The sequence below is a fragment of the Aquarana catesbeiana genome, linkage group LG03 (genome assembly GCF_042186555.1).
Source record: "Aquarana catesbeiana isolate 2022-GZ linkage group LG03, ASM4218655v1, whole genome shotgun sequence".
Taxonomy (NCBI): domain Eukaryota; kingdom Metazoa; phylum Chordata; class Amphibia; order Anura; family Ranidae; genus Aquarana; species Aquarana catesbeiana.
In genome coordinates, this window is record NC_133326.1 from 279,385,748 (window position 1) to 279,401,329 (window position 15,582).

The 15,582-nt window shown below is 45.2% G+C and overlaps 1 protein-coding gene across 2 annotated transcripts in view; it reads left to right on the forward strand.

Annotated features, from left to right (window-relative positions):
* The first annotated feature begins 10,792 nt into the window (after positions 1–10,792).
* Positions 10,793–15,582, forward strand: part of HAL (histidine ammonia-lyase) — a 63,090-nt gene continuing 58,300 nt past the window's right edge. Inside the window, exon 1 of one of the 2 annotated variants that reach the window (XM_073620147.1) lies at positions 10,793–10,918. The gene's annotated coding sequence lies outside the window, so the exon portion shown is untranslated. Of the gene's footprint in view, positions 10,919–13,431; positions 13,537–15,582 lie in introns of those variants that run through there. The other variant, XM_073620149.1, reaches the window with a different exon arrangement.

The window sequence follows — 15,582 nt, forward strand, 5'->3', positions numbered from 1 at the left end:
TTCCACAGAGTTTATTCTGGTTTTGTATGCTGCCATAGATTTCCAGGAAAGGAAAATTACGGTAAATATTTGATACAATTTTCCATTTTTCTGATGCCAACATGGCAGTATACTTTTGATAAATAAAGAGCTGAATAGAGAGGGTCAATATGCGCAATCAAACTTTATTAAGATTGGATTTAAAAGACTGTATGGTCTTCCAGCCAAAATCCATCATCATGGAGGTAAAAACAAATTTAGATACCAAGAAACTATAAGAAAAGGGAAATAAAAGTATGAAAAAGTACAGTACACATAAACCGAATGAGAGTGTAGACACAGCTCTGAATACTGAATCACCACAACACCATGAAAAGTGCCTGAGGTTTAATGTTTCTATCAGCTCCAAAAGACCTCCAGAAGGGGTTCTCCACCTTGTTAGTGCATTTAACCACCCAAGATACGGAACTGCACCTGGGAGAGGTAGGTAGAGGATTAGTTCATACTGACAAGGACAACTGTCTCTAGGTGTAGATCGTGAGGTAAAAAAAGGAGAATGTCATAGGTCTCTCGCTCTTTCTTTTTATAGATTTATACTGATCCTGTGAGTGCAGATAGGGGCAGAGCTCTATATGCATGCTGCCATGTTGGCACCAGAAAAATAAACTGTCAGGGGCTTTATCCTTCCTTATCCTATCCAAAATTAAAACAAAAGTTTGGGGTAATTATCACTAGGGATGGGCCGAACAGACCCCTGTTCGGTTCGCACCAGAACTTTCTAACACCGCGAAAGTTCGGACCCGAATAACAAACCCCATTAAAGTCAATGGGACCCAAACGTCAAAAATTAAAAGTGCGCATTTTGAAGGCTTAAATACAAGTAATTGGGTATACAATGGTTATAGGGGTCCGAGTCCCGCCCTGGGGGAAATGTATCAATAAAATTTTTTTTAACCACTTCCCGCCCCGGCCTATAGCAAAATGATGACCTGGCGGTGGTTCACTTATCCTGACTGGGCGTCATATGACGTCCAGCAGAATAACAGCCGCCGCGCGCCCGTGGGGGGCACGCATCGTGATGATCGGTGGTGCGGTGTGTCAGGCTCTTTACCACGTGATCAGCCGTGTCCAATCACAGCTGATCACGATGTAAACAGGAAGAGCCGTTGATCGGCTTTTCCTCACTCGCGTTTGACAGACGCGAGTAGAGGAGAGCTGATCGGCGGCTCTCCTGACAGCGGGGGTCTGCGCTGATTGTTTATCAGCGCACCCCCCCAGGGATGCCCATACTGGATCACCAGGGAAGCCACCAGGTCCACCAGGGAAGCCCCCAGCATGTGGATGGTCAGGTATGTACCTCATGGCCATCTACATATAAAAAATATGCCCAATACATGACTGGCAACATTATGGATCAGTACAGACAAGTGATGCCCAGCAATGCCACCCATCAGTGTCATCAGTGTCCATCAGTGCCACCTCTCAGTGACCATCCATGCCCATCAGTGCCCACCTATCAGTGACCATCAGTGCCCATCCGTGCCACCTATCAGTGCCACCGATAAGCACCCAGTGCCACCCATAAGTACCTAGCAGTGCCGCCTATGAGTGCCCATCAGTGCCACCTATGAGTGCCCATCAGTGCCGCTTATGACTGCCCATCACTGCCGCATACCAGTGCCACCTATCAGTGCCCATCAGTGCCGCCTAATAGTGCCACCTCATTGGTACCACCTCATCAGTGCCCATCGGTGCCGCCTAATCAGTGCCCGTCAGTGCAGCCATATCATTTGTTTGGGTACAGTGTTGCATGACCGTGCAATTGTCATTCAAATTGCAACAGCGCTGAAAGCTGAAAATTGGCTTGGGCAGGAAGGTGTATAAGAGCCTGGTATTGAAGTGGTTAAATGAGCAGTGATTTTTTTGATTTTTAAAGTGAAAGCATAAAAATGAAAAATTCCTTCCTATATAGTGTCTGGGGGGTCCCCTTAGTCTACCTGTAAAGTGGCAGATCTGTACCATGTCTAGAATCTGCTGCAGCAATAATTGCATTTATAAAGCCAAAAAAATGATATTTTCCCTGCAAGCTGCCTTTATTTTGCTCAGCAACAGCTGGGGAGCCAGTGTGTATGATGAGGACACAATGTAGTCCTCAAAGATTTTATCTTCTGCACTCTCTGTGGGGATGGGATAAGTTCTGAGACCTTCCCCTTACAACGGTGGTCAAGGAGGGTTGCCAACCAGTAATCATCCTTCTCCTTCATGCCACGTATTCTTGGGTCCTTTCGCAGGCTTTGAAGCATGAGGTTGCCAATGCGCCTCAAATTTGCCGAGGCTTGAGAAGCAGACTCCTCGGGGTCACTCAGGATGACAGCATCTGGAACTTCCTTCTCCCAGCCACGTACTACTCCCAAGGGTCCTGGGGTTGAAAAGCCATCGCTTACAGATTGACGCATGTCTTCCTCTTCTTCGAACTATGAAAGTGCCAGAATCCTCCACCTCATCCATCTCCCCTCTCTCCTCTTGTGTGTTCTGTGACATAGGAATGATGGTGTCTGGATAAAGTGGGCCTTGAGAGGAAAGGAAGTCCTCCTGTTCGTCCTGCTGCTCTGCCTTCAGTGCCCTGTCCATAATGCCATGCAGAGTCTGCTCCAGCAGGAACACAACAGGGATTGTGCCACTGATGCATGCACTGTCAGGGCTCACCATCCTTGTGGCCTTCTCAAATGGTGACAATACAGTGCATGCATCCTTAATGATCAGCCATTGGCACGGGGAAAAAAGCAGAGATGGCCTGAGCCTGTCGTCATACCGTAATCGTTGACGGCCCTCTGCTGCATGTATAGCTGCTGCAGCATTGCCAAAGTCGAGTTCCATCTGGTGGGCATGTCACAAATCAGGCGGTTTCCGGGCAGGCTGAATTTCAGCCAACCGAGCACTGGCTGTGTATGACCGCCTAAAATGGCTTATTTTCTTCTGGTAAGCTTTAGCACATCTTGCAACCCTGAGTACACATTTAGGAAACGCTGCACCACCAAATTGAGAACATGTGCCAGGCATGGCACATGTATCAACTTTCCCTGTCTAAGGGCGGACAGGAGGTTTGAGCCATTATCGCACACCACCATTCTTGGCTCCAGCTGGTGTTGTGTGAACCACCTCTGGGCCTGTCCCTGCAGAGCTGCAAGAATCTCTGCTCCGGTGTGGTTCCTGTCCCCTAAACACACCAGCTGAAGAACTGCATGGCACCTTTTAGCCTGACTCATGGAATAGCCCTTTGAACGCTTAGGGGGTACCTGATGTTCATAAAACAATTTTGCAGAGGAGGGCATGGAGGTGGCGGAGGAGGAGGGGGTAGAGCTCACAGATCTGGCATCATCACTACCAGCTGCATGGAGACGTGGGGGCACAACAAGCTGCAGCACCGAGCCCTGTCCTGCATTCTTTAGAGTTGCAAGCAGCATTACCCAGTGTGTTGTGAACTAAATATATCATCCCTGCCCATGCTTGCTGTACCACGTGTCAGCAGTAATGTGACTGCCATGTCCAACAATGCCAGAACATTCCCTTCCATGTGATGATAGAGAGATGGAACGGCCTTACGTGAAAAGTAATAGCGACTGGGAACCTGCCATTGTGGTACAGCACAATTCACGGAAGGGGGCACAATCCACCAGGCTGAAAGGCAGAAGTTGGAGAGCCAACAGCTTTGACAAGCTTGCATTTAGACGCTGGGCATATGGGTGGCAGGGACTGTATTTTTTTTCCGCTGCAGCAGATGGTGCAGAGAATATTGGCGGCTACAGTCTACAGCTTGTGGTGTGTTGCTGGCAGATGTGTTGCCAGGACCTGGGACACCCTGTGCTATATCATCATCCCTGTCAGTGGAGGCTGCTGAGAGGTAATGACTCGGTATATCAGGGGCAGACTAAAGTGGGTAAGAAGGAGGAGGATTTGTGCCCCTTTTGTGTGGCTTCTAGGTGCTCTTGCCAACGGGCTGAGTGATTGGATGTTAAATGCCTTGTTAAGCATGTGGTACAAAATGGCTGGTGTTTTTGCCACGTTTGATGTGCCTGAGACACACTTTGCAGATAGCAACAGTGCGATTTACTGCAGATGTGCTGAAAAAGGCCCAGACAGCTGAGCTTTGGAGAGTGGGCTGGGAGATAACAGCTGCAGAATGTGATGGAATAGGGTGGCTGCTCTCTACTCTTTCTTGATGTCGGCCTCCTTGGAGTTGTGCCATCTCACCTTCAGTTTCCTCCTCTGCTCTATCTGGCACACAAGTCGCATCAGTGACCACATCATCATCATCATCATCATCTCCATCTCCTCCATCTTCATCATCATCATTACCACTGGAGACAACTTGGCAATACGCTGCGGCTGGGGGAACATGAATGCCAATTTGTCTACCAGTGTCCTCCCCTCTCTCTAGGCTCATGTTCCTGTCATCCTCAACCTCAAAACCAACATCTGAATCCAGTAATGGATGGGCATCATCAAGGAGCAAGTGGCTGATTCTGTGGTCAAATAACTCAGCTGACTCCTCCATGGCTGATGTGGGGGCTATGGCAGGAATAGATGGACAAAGAGGCATGTTAATCCACTCTGGCAACTGCAGGGGACTGCACACTTGTCTCTGCTTGCGTGACAGAGGATAAGGAGGATGAGGAAGGTTTAGTAAGCCAGTCCACCACCTCCTCTGCATGCTGTGGCTGGATAGCACGGGCAAACTCACTAAACGATAAATGATGCCCTGCCTGAGGACTGATCACCACATCCACCTTTACCTGTGGAAACCTTTGTTGCTGGCCCCCTTACAGTGCCAAGGGAACGTCTGCCTCTCCTTGTTGTCCTCCCAGACATTATTGGGAGGGAGGGGGTGGTGCTTATAAGCAAATGTAAAGAAGAAGTCGAAATCTGTACATAGATGCACTTAAATCAATGTAAAGTGGTGTTTGGTGCACTTTAATTTGAGTACTCACACTACACAGACACACTCCATGGATACACTATAATATACTGCAATATAATGCGCCAAATGTACAGTGACGCACAGAACTATATGGAGTTAAACTGGCAGTAACGCACACAGAAGTAAAAGGGGTTAAACTGGCAGCAACGCACACAGAAGTAAAAGGGGTTAAACTGGCAGTAACGCACACAGAAGTAAATAGCGTTAAACTTGCAGTAACGCACAAAACTATATGGCGTTAAACTGGCAGTAATGCACACAGAACTATATGGTGTTGAACTGGAAGTAACACACACAGAACTATGTTGCGTTAAATTGACAGTAACGCACACAAAACTATATGGCGTTAAACTGGCAGTAACGCACACAGAACTAAAAGGGGTTAAACTGGCAGCAACGCACACAGAAGTAAAAGGGGTTAAACTGGCAGCAACGCACACAGAAGTAAAAGGGGTTAAACTGGCAGTAACGCACACAGAAATAAATAGCGTTAAACTTGCAGTAACGCACAAAACTATATGGCGTTAAACTGGCAGTAATGCACACAGAACTATATGGTGTTAAACTGGAAGTAACACACACAGAACTATGTTGCGTTAAATTGACAGTAACGCACACAAAACTATATGGCGTTAAACTGGCAGTAACGCACACAGAACTAAAAGGGGTTAAACTGGCAGCAACGCACACAGAAGTAAAAGGGGTTAAACTGGCAGTAACGCACACAGAAGTAAATGGCGTTAAACTGGCATTAACGCAATCAAAAAATTCAACCGTCACTACACTGACGCTACTCTAGCTATACACTAATGTAAAGATTACTGACACGGTCTCACTACACTACACAGGAACTATCTGAGCTGTCCCTACTCTACACTAATGTATGTATGAATGACACTGTCTCACTACACTACAGGGAAACTATCTGAGCTGTCCCTAATCTAGCTGCACACTATGCAAAGCTGAATGATGATACTCTTCACTACACTCACACTATCCCTAGACTGACACTAAACTAATATTCTACACTAACAATTGAAGCAAAATAGCACAGTATAGCAGTATAGCACACTAACTAACTAATAGAACTGAACAGAGCCATGTTCTATCTCTCTCCACACCGAAATCACACTGAAAATGGCTGCCATTGAAAGAATACTTTTATACTGTGGGGCGGGAATGAGCCATGATTGGATAAAGTCACGATGACAGTGTTCAATCATGACTCTGACAGTGCTCTGTGCCCTGATTGGCTGAAGCTTTCACTGCTTCAACCAATCAGGGCTTGCAATGCACTGTTCAGCGCTGCAATGCATTGTGGTCAGTTCGGAGGGCCGAACAAACGGTCGAACGACCTGTTTGTTCGGATATTCACCGAATGTCCGAACAACGAAAGTTCAGCGCGAACTTATGCTCGGGCCGAACTGTTCGCTCATTCTTAATTACAGGGCTTTTTTTCTCAAACAATAGGTGCTGGAACTCAACCACGACCCCCCAAAACCCCTCCACCCACACACACCCTCCAAATCACATCAAATAGTGGGTGTGGTCAGTCAAATTTCACGAAAAGTAGGAGGGTCCTAAAGGGGCATTAAATACCAAGATTGCATTACATACAGAGTGCAGAGTTCAAGGGGGTTACACACAGAGTGCAGAGCTGTCATGTGTAAACACAGAAACTGGACTTCTGTGTTTACAAGTGATTGTGGTCAGCAGGCCCCCCCCCAAGGGTCTGAGCCAGAGGTGGTGGAACTGAGTTCCATCAAGTTTCCCCTGAAAAAAAGCCCTGCCTAATTATCACATTAAAGCAGAACTTCTGTCTCCCAATCAACATTGACTATTGTAATCCCTTTGCTGCTGTCATTAGTAAATAGTTAGGAAAGTACATCATATCTACTTGTTTTAACTTTTTTTTTTTTTTACATTTTTTCAGTTACTTCCTGGCGTCCAGGCAAATGATCTCATACATCCCAGGAGTTTTCAGGAAGGGAGGAGGGGTTTTCTCAGCTAAGCGCACCATCCACCCTGCATGCCTGAGCAGGACAGATAGATTCCAGGAAGTAAATGCTACATGAATCATCTGCCCTTACTCAAGATGGCCACGGTCAGAAATGCTAGGGTGTGTTTTTCAAAGTGATTTCTCAGCAAAAAAGACATGGATGGACGAGTGAGTTTGCATTGAATATTAAAAGTGAATTAAATAGGTTTTTTTTTTTTTTTTTTGTGGTGCTCAGATGCGGTGTAGTTCTGCTTTGATGCAATGAAAAATTTGATAGGGTTGTCAGGTGCTTTTAGAAAGCATCCTCTACCACCTCAAATAAGAATTGTAAACAAGGGAATATTTATTTTAGTTTTAAAAAGTTTTATTTGAGAAGGAAGAACTCAAAATTTAGACATTATCTATAATCATCATGCAAGAGGAGGAAATGTCTTTTTATATGGTGTAAGGACACAGGTTCAATTGCCAGTGGTAAACAATGCATGAGACGGGGGTTTATTTTTCCAGGCTATATTCAGGAGTCCTCAGGAACATCTACCATACAAGGGTTCAAACAGGGAAAACCTTGTGGAGGACTGTGTCATTTCCCATATTGAAAACATTAGTTTAGTAAGGGAACAGGAGACCCCAGTCTTTTCCATCCTTATCAACATATCTTTCTTTTAGCATATCTTTCAGTTTTCTGTAGACTTATATTCTATCATTCTGCCAACCCATTCGTTTGGAGGTGGTACACAGTGGTTTTCAACAAGTTTTTGGTTACCTTCGACGGGAAAAGGGTTCCTTGGTCTGTCAAAATTTCCTTGGGAATATTGGTACAGGAAAATATTTGAAACAGCTCTTTGGCTAAACCCTTAAAGCAGTGGTCATCAACCCTGTCCTCACGGCCCACTAAGGCTGGATTCACACCTATGCATTTTTAGTGCTTTTTGCATTTTGGAGATTTGCACTACAGAACGTGTTCCATAGGATACCATGGTAAATGAACTGTAGTGCAAATCTGCAAAATGCGCTAAAAATGCATAGGTGTAAATCCAGCCTAACAGGCCAGGTTTTATGTATTACCTTGGGGAGATGCAGACTAGAATACTGCAATCACTGAGCAGCAAATGATACCGCCTATGATGTATTTCAGTTATCTTGCAAACCTGGCCTGTTAGTGGGCCATGAGGACAGGGTTGATGACCACTGCCTTAAAGGACCTGTTGATTTGTGTGTGACTTGGACCTTACATTTGCAATGCATTAAGTCGGCCATAGATGATTTGAATCTCGGCCGGTTCAGCGAGATTCGAACCATCTATGGGCTGGTTGATGGTACCCAAGTTGATCCATCGATCAACTTGGGTACAACCAGCATGTCAGATTTTTTCATGTGATTATTGCCTGCAGCTATAGCCACTATCAAAAATCGCTCTGTCCTACCGACAGGGACAGCTCCACTCCGCCGGGAGAACATAAGGCCCCTTTCACACGATCGGACCGTTCAGGTCCGCCTGTCAGTTTTGACGGCGGACCTGAACGGGCGATCCATGTTAGCCTATGGAGCGTCGGATGTCAGCGGAGACATGTCCGCTGACATCCGACCCCGTCCGATCCGCTAAAAGCAGACGTATGGCTCTACGTCCAGATCCGTCGCTGGCGGATCGGATCGGGTGAGATCTGACGAAAACGGACACGCTGTCCGTTTTCGTCCGATCCCTCCATAGGCGGCAGCGGCGCCTGACAAGCTTCTCCCCGCTCAGTGAGCAGAGAGGGACCTGTCATCCGCCGGCTCAGCGGAGATCAACGGCCTCGTGTGAAAGGGGCCTAATAGCTTGCAGGGGAGGTTTCACAGTCAGTGTTGATGTAGGAGTCAAGCAATTTTCTTTCATGCAGGAAAAGAAAATTGCATCATCTATGGCCTGCCTTATTTATAAATCTATCTGCTTAGCACATCTAAAAAAACAAAATTATCCAATCACTATTTCATACCTACTTCACAAAGTTTCATATAATTTTATCCAGTTTTTTTTTTTTTTTTAATGAGTCTTTTGTGACTTACACATCAAAATTAACAAAACAATTCAACCTTATCTGCTTGTAGAATCCAGCTGTAACGTATGTGGTCAGAATTAGGTCTAGGTTTCTTGGAAGTTCTCATTGATTTTTCATAAATGGGCTTGTTGGAAACTTTCCTCAGGATGATTGCATGCAGCCAATTAGCTGCAGAGCTGATCAGTTTTTTTCTGATGAGTTCTGTTGTGAATACAATGACACAGTGGGGAGGATTGCCTCATCCACCATGAGGCTGGGTCCATATTAGTGCAAATTGGATATGAGTTTTTCTACACATCCAATTCGCATGTCAGGCGATTGTGACCAGCTCTCTATGGAGTCAGTTCACATATCTCCAGGGAGGCTGCAGAGCAGATTGCACAGAGGTCCTGTGTGTCTTTGGCTCAGTTTCAGGACCAAATTCAGGCAAAAATTTGTCCCTGAAACAGAGAACATGGATGCACCAGACCCCTGCTGCGAGCCACATGCGGCTTAGATATGAAGCCAGCCTGAATTTATGGGTGAGGAGATCGGCTCAGTTTTTTCTTTTAAACCCAGTACACACGGGTAGAATGTCGGGAGACATATCCTGGTACAAAAAATACTGGCTAACATTCTGCCCGCGTGTATGTTGGTGTGTCTGAGAGAAGCCGGCTTCTGTTGGACATGCATGCTGGAAAACCAGTAGCCGACCAACTCCCGATCAAAGCTCTCAACTAAGGATGAGCTTCTCCAGCGTGTTCGCATGCTACACGTGCCGAGCCCGCCAGGAAGTCGGCAATGCGCTGCGCTAATCAGATCTCTGCAGACGCACATCGGGAAATGTCTCACTGCCTGTGATTAGCGCTGTGCAGTGCCGAGTTCCTGGCGGGCTCGGCACGTGCAGCATGCAAACACGCCGGAGCTCATCCTTACTCTCAACCAATGGCCGCCCCCCAGAACACAACAGCTCAGTGGGGGAGATTGCTGGACTAACCTTGCATGGTTAGTCCAGCAGCTCCCGATCAGGGCTCTTAGCTTTTTTTTTTTGTAGTGCAACCCAGCCAAAAAACTGTAGTGTGTACCAGGCTTTAGCCAACTGGCTGAATTAAAAAAAAACTGAGCCATGTATGGCCAGCTTAAGGCTAGGTTCACATTTGTGTGTTGTGGGAATACATGCAAAACCCTAAAGTCGCATGCATTTTGGTGTAGCATGAGTTTCTAAAAAAGGGCCATGTGCTTTGTTTGTGCAATTTTCATGCATAAAGCTGGCCATGAAATGAATGGACTGCCCTAATTGCAACACGTTGAATCGCACAAAAACACACAAGCACTGTCGCACGTGCATAAGTGTGAACGGAGCCAAAGGTTAGTGCAAGCAAAAACCCTGCATGTCTTACTTCTACAAATACAACTAGATGTTAATAATGAATTGAATTTCTTCTTTAAACGCACAAATATATGGTAAAACAGATGCACTTTACTGCAGTAAAATGAACCGTGCAAACTGAGATTAGTGTGTTTTGGCAGCGGGATGTCTGACCTGAACATCTATGAGGATTTCCAAATATAATGGTTACTGGATGTCCAAGCAGATGCCAACCACCTATATAATTTGAAAGTCGATAATAGTCATACAAGACCTCCATATACAGTATGTGTCACTCATCTTCCATCACCAGAACACAGGAGCGGTGACAAATTTGGCAGTGGCCCATACCAATGATCTGCTTGTTTTATGCCAGAAAACATCATCAGTCTATTAAGCAATGACGTGGTTAAACTCCCTGTGAAGTAACAGCACCTGTTTTATTTGCTCTTTTAATCTAGCACAGAGTGTCAGATCTCAGCCCTATGAGAACAGCTGCTTCTTCCCATGGAACTGTCACTTTTCATGTGGATGCACATGCTTTCTTTTGTGAACATTTGGCCTCAGTGAATGTGTTGGTAAGTGATTGTATTCTGGAATTTACTAGAATGAGTTCTAAAATGAATAGATGTCGCAGACTTTTTTTTTAAGACGTTTGAAATTTAGTTTAGGCCACATTCAAGCATATTTAAAAAAGCTAAGTGCAATAATAATAATAATAATTTCATTCCATTTCCTAATGTGTCGAAACTTAGCTGATTAACTAAACAGTGAGGAATTTGTAGTGTGTGTGTGTGTGTGTGTGTGTGTGTGTGTGTTGTGTGTGTTACACCTTTGATCTCAGACAGTAAATGCTCACCTGCTGGATTTCCTAAAGCCTCAGCTTGTCGAAAAGCAGGAATGAGATTCTTTTATCCTGTTTAAAGGGGAAAAAAAACGTTTTGACTTTGTAAGGCCTCTTGCATACGATACTCCTGTTTTGAGCATTTACTTTTTCAGACTTTTTTTTTTGTATGTATGTGCACGTATTTTTGTGAATATGCGCTCACGCAATTTTCACACAAATTCACACGCAAGTGTGAAAACGTATTCTCGCGTTTTTGTTCTGCATTATATGTAAATGTGATTTGCGCGCATGAGGCATAAATTTACGGACCAAAAATGCAGATTTTTCTATTTTATTTTTACTGAAGAATGCACGGCTCTTGTTTCCGCTCCTGTGTGCATAGGTACGTTACAATTAATGGACTGTAGTAGACCCCTTTCATATTGAGGCGTTTTTCAAGCCACCCCAATGTGAAAGCCTAAGTGCTTTCACACTGGGGCGCTGGGCTGGTAGGACGTTAAAAAAAGTCCTGTAAGCAGCATTTTTGGGGCGGTGTATACACCGCTCCTAAACCGCCCCTGCACATTGAAATGAATGGGCACCACTGCCGAAGCACCTGCAAAGCGCTTCGGCAGCGGCGCTACACGGGCGCATTTAACCCTTAAAATGCGTTAAATGCGCCCCACTAGCAGCCGAATAGCGCTGCTTTACCACTAACGCTGCCCGCGGCTCCGTGTGAAAGGGCTCTTACAGCAAGCTTTTCAAAACACTTGTAAAGCTTTTAGCAAGATTAAGTATTCTTGTGGAGGCTTGAAGTAAACTTCAGTTCCAGTATTGGGATGTTCAAGGATAAGGTAACCTTTTAACAAAAAATAATACAGTCACATTTTTTTGCAGGTAAAAAAAATGTGCATTTATTATTTTTTGGTTTCTGGAGCCTCTAAAGCATTGCATCAGCGATGTGCCCATGCATCCTGTATGGGCAAGCAGATGCAATCTGACAGGAAGAAGGAATGAACTACCACGGCGCTGTAGAATAGCTCATTGAAAACTACAAGCCGACAGCTACATAGACTGCTGGAACCTGTCGTTTTCCATTCACAGAACACTATGAATGAGTGATGCGGCCAGGTGGGCGGAGCCCCACTCGGTCATGTTTTTGTAAAATTGAAAGCTAGGCAGATGGGAGGAGAGGATCCCCGCTAGCTGTTCCTAGCTGTCAGATCAGGGGGGTGTGGGGACCAGTTTGCTCGTAATATCTCACCTTAAAAGGCTGTCGGTACTTGTAGTTTGCTGTTCACAGAACTCCCTGCACGGCCACGTGCCTTTTTTTTTTTTTTTTTTTAATAGTGACAGCAAGTGGGGAAAGAAGATCCCCCGCTTGCTGTCACTACAGGGAGCAGAGTGGGCAGCAGCTGCAGGAGTGGGACATGTTCCACCCTAAAAATGGCGATGGTCAGCACTCTCATTAACCACTAGCTGCCTGCCCACTGTCATATAGAGTATTGGTAACTGTAAGCGCAAACACACAAGTCCATATATAACAGGAGATATAAAGGGCTGAGCAACTTAGTCCATAGGGGACAGGCTGGAAGTTCAAGGGTTAAGTGGTAACCGGTAATGTAATGGTTAAAGTAGGCTGGTAGGCTAGGCGGCTGCTGTTTCCTCAGAGAGCTGGCTCTGTGATGGATGAGAGAAGGGTAGAGAAGGAAGCGCCACCTGAGCTCATTTCGCACCGCACATGTGTGAAACCGGGCTTATACTTACCTCCATCTTTTGCCCCCATTGTTACTCCCATTTTTACTATTGTTAATATTATTGTCTCCATGTTTACTACCATGCACTTCTTCATATATATGTTTTATATATGCTTCTTCATATATATGTTCATATATATAACACTGACTATTATATAACCTCCTGTTTTTTTCTCTGTGTATATTGTTACCTTGTAGTTCCCCTCCCGCCCACAGGTGGCACTGTGCTTTCTTGTGATAGACGCTGGGACCTGTTATCCCACAGCGCTGCCATATAAAAGCACATTGCAGACACCTTCCTATTAGGCCTATTGAAGGAGCAGTGGCTCTGAGCGCGTAGCCTTCTCTCAACCTCTCTGCTAGCCCTCCTCCCTGGACGATCCCTCCCCTGGATACCGAACCCGGAAGCAGACGGACAACCTGTGACGTCATGCACGCTTCACGTGCGCTCCACGCCGGCCCCTAGTCTCTTCCTGATGGCCACAGAAGGAGCTCCCGGCTGGTAATCCACCTTCTGCAGCCCAGCATCCCTGCAGCGTCACCACCACAGGATCAGAGGGAACACCGAGGACCGCATACCTATACAGATGAGCCTTTTATATGTTTTTATCCTGTAAGTGTGTTTTTACCTGGTGTCATTAAACATCATTTGTTAATACTACACTCAGGTGGCGCTTCCTTCTCTACCCTTCTGCCCACTGTCATACGAACGAGGCAGCTCTCGTTCTGGGCGGACGTCATATGACATGACCGCCTTCCCGAGCCACTAGGGCGCGCGCGCTCCCGCCACATCACTGGGGACCCGATGCGCGTCCACCAGGCACCCGCGATTGCCCAGCAACCGAGCAGGACTGAGGATCTGTGTGTGTAAATACACAGATCCACGTCCTGTCGGAGAGGAGACCGATGGGTGTCCCTTGTACATAGGGACACCCATCGGTCACCTCCCACAGTCAGTCCCCTCCCCCCACAGTTAGAATCACCTCCCTAGGACACACATTAACCCCTCGATCGCCCCCTAGTGTTAATCCCTTCCCTGCCAGTCACATTTACACAGTAATCAATGCATTTTTATAGCACGGATTGCTGTATAAATGTGAATGGTCCCAAAAATGTGTCAAAAGTATCCGATATGTCCGCTGCAATATCACAGTCACAATAAAAATCGCAGATCGCCACCATTACTAGTAAAAAAAAAAAAAAAATAATAATAAAAATGCTATAAATCTATCCCCTATTTTGTAGACGCTATAACTTTTGTGCAAACCAATCAATATATGCTTATTGCGATTTTTTTTTTTTTTTTTTTTTTTTTTTTTTACCAAAAATATGTAGAAGAATACATATCAGCCTAAACTGAGGGAAAAATTTGTTTAAAAAAAAAAAATTGGATATTTATTATAGCAAAAAGTAAAAAATATTGTGTTTTTTCAAACTTGTCCCTCTTCTTTTGTTTATAGCGCAATAAATATAAACCTCAAATACCACCAAAAGAAAGCTCTATTTGTGGGGAAAAAAATGATAAAAATTTAATTTGGGTGCAGTGTAATATGATCGTGCAATTATCATTCAAAGTGCGACAGCGCTGAAAAATGGCTTGTGCAGGAAGGGGGTGAAAGTGCCCAGTATTGAGGTGGTTAAAGAGGAACTTCACCCATGAAAATAACTCCCCAATATGCCATTTATCTTTGATGGTAGTAAACACACAGAGACGGCTTAGGAGCGAGCATGCACAAGTGCCCCATAGCAAGTGGCTTGCTATGGGGGAACTTGGTGGGTGGAGAGGCCAGGAGCACCAGTGGGGGACACAAAAAGAGGAGGATCGGGGCTGCTCTGTGCAAAACCATGGTTTTTGCAAAAAAATGGATGTTATTTTAAAACACTCTGTGCCTTTTACAATCACTTAAAGCTTTTAACACACAAACCAGTTCAATAGCTGTGACCTCATTACAGCAATATAAACTTTTGTGTTCATATATGGGAAAATAGTTCAGTGTAAGGCTTTGCAGTGCGTTTTCAGTTTTGCAGACATGCTTTCCTATGGGCCATGTTTACATTTGTGCGTTTTTAACTGGTGCTTTTTTTTTTTTTGGAAAGGGTCAGGGACTTTTTTTTCCCGCAGCAGGTTGTTGATTTCGATAGACTTCAAAGAAAGCTCTGCTTGCCTTTTGATGCATTTACAGTGCAATTTTGCTGATTTCTCCGGCATTACAACAGACGCCTCTCCAAAACCCATCAAGAACACATGTCAGAAAATGCAAAACACACTGGAAAAAGCATCAATTGCTAACTGCATAGGTGTGAACCCAGCTGTTAGGCTCGAATCACATCTATGCATGATGCTTTTGAGCGTTTCTGCAGTGCTTTTTGCTGTGCTTGCCGCGTTTTTGGACACAAGTTTTTATCGTGATTTTACCGTGATTTTTCTGCGATTTGCGTTTTTTTTTTTTTACACTGTATATAGCTGGTTGCTAAGGAGGGGGCCGAGAAGCCGGCCGCTGCGTCCTTAACAACCAATGAGTCATCAGTTGTCAGCGGGCTTCCTGCTCAATGTAAAAAAAAAAAAGAATTGCTGGCTAAAAAAAAATCGAGAGAAAAAAATGGCGTGGATCCATACCAGGCCCTTGGGTCTAGTATGGATTCAGAGGGGACCCCCGTG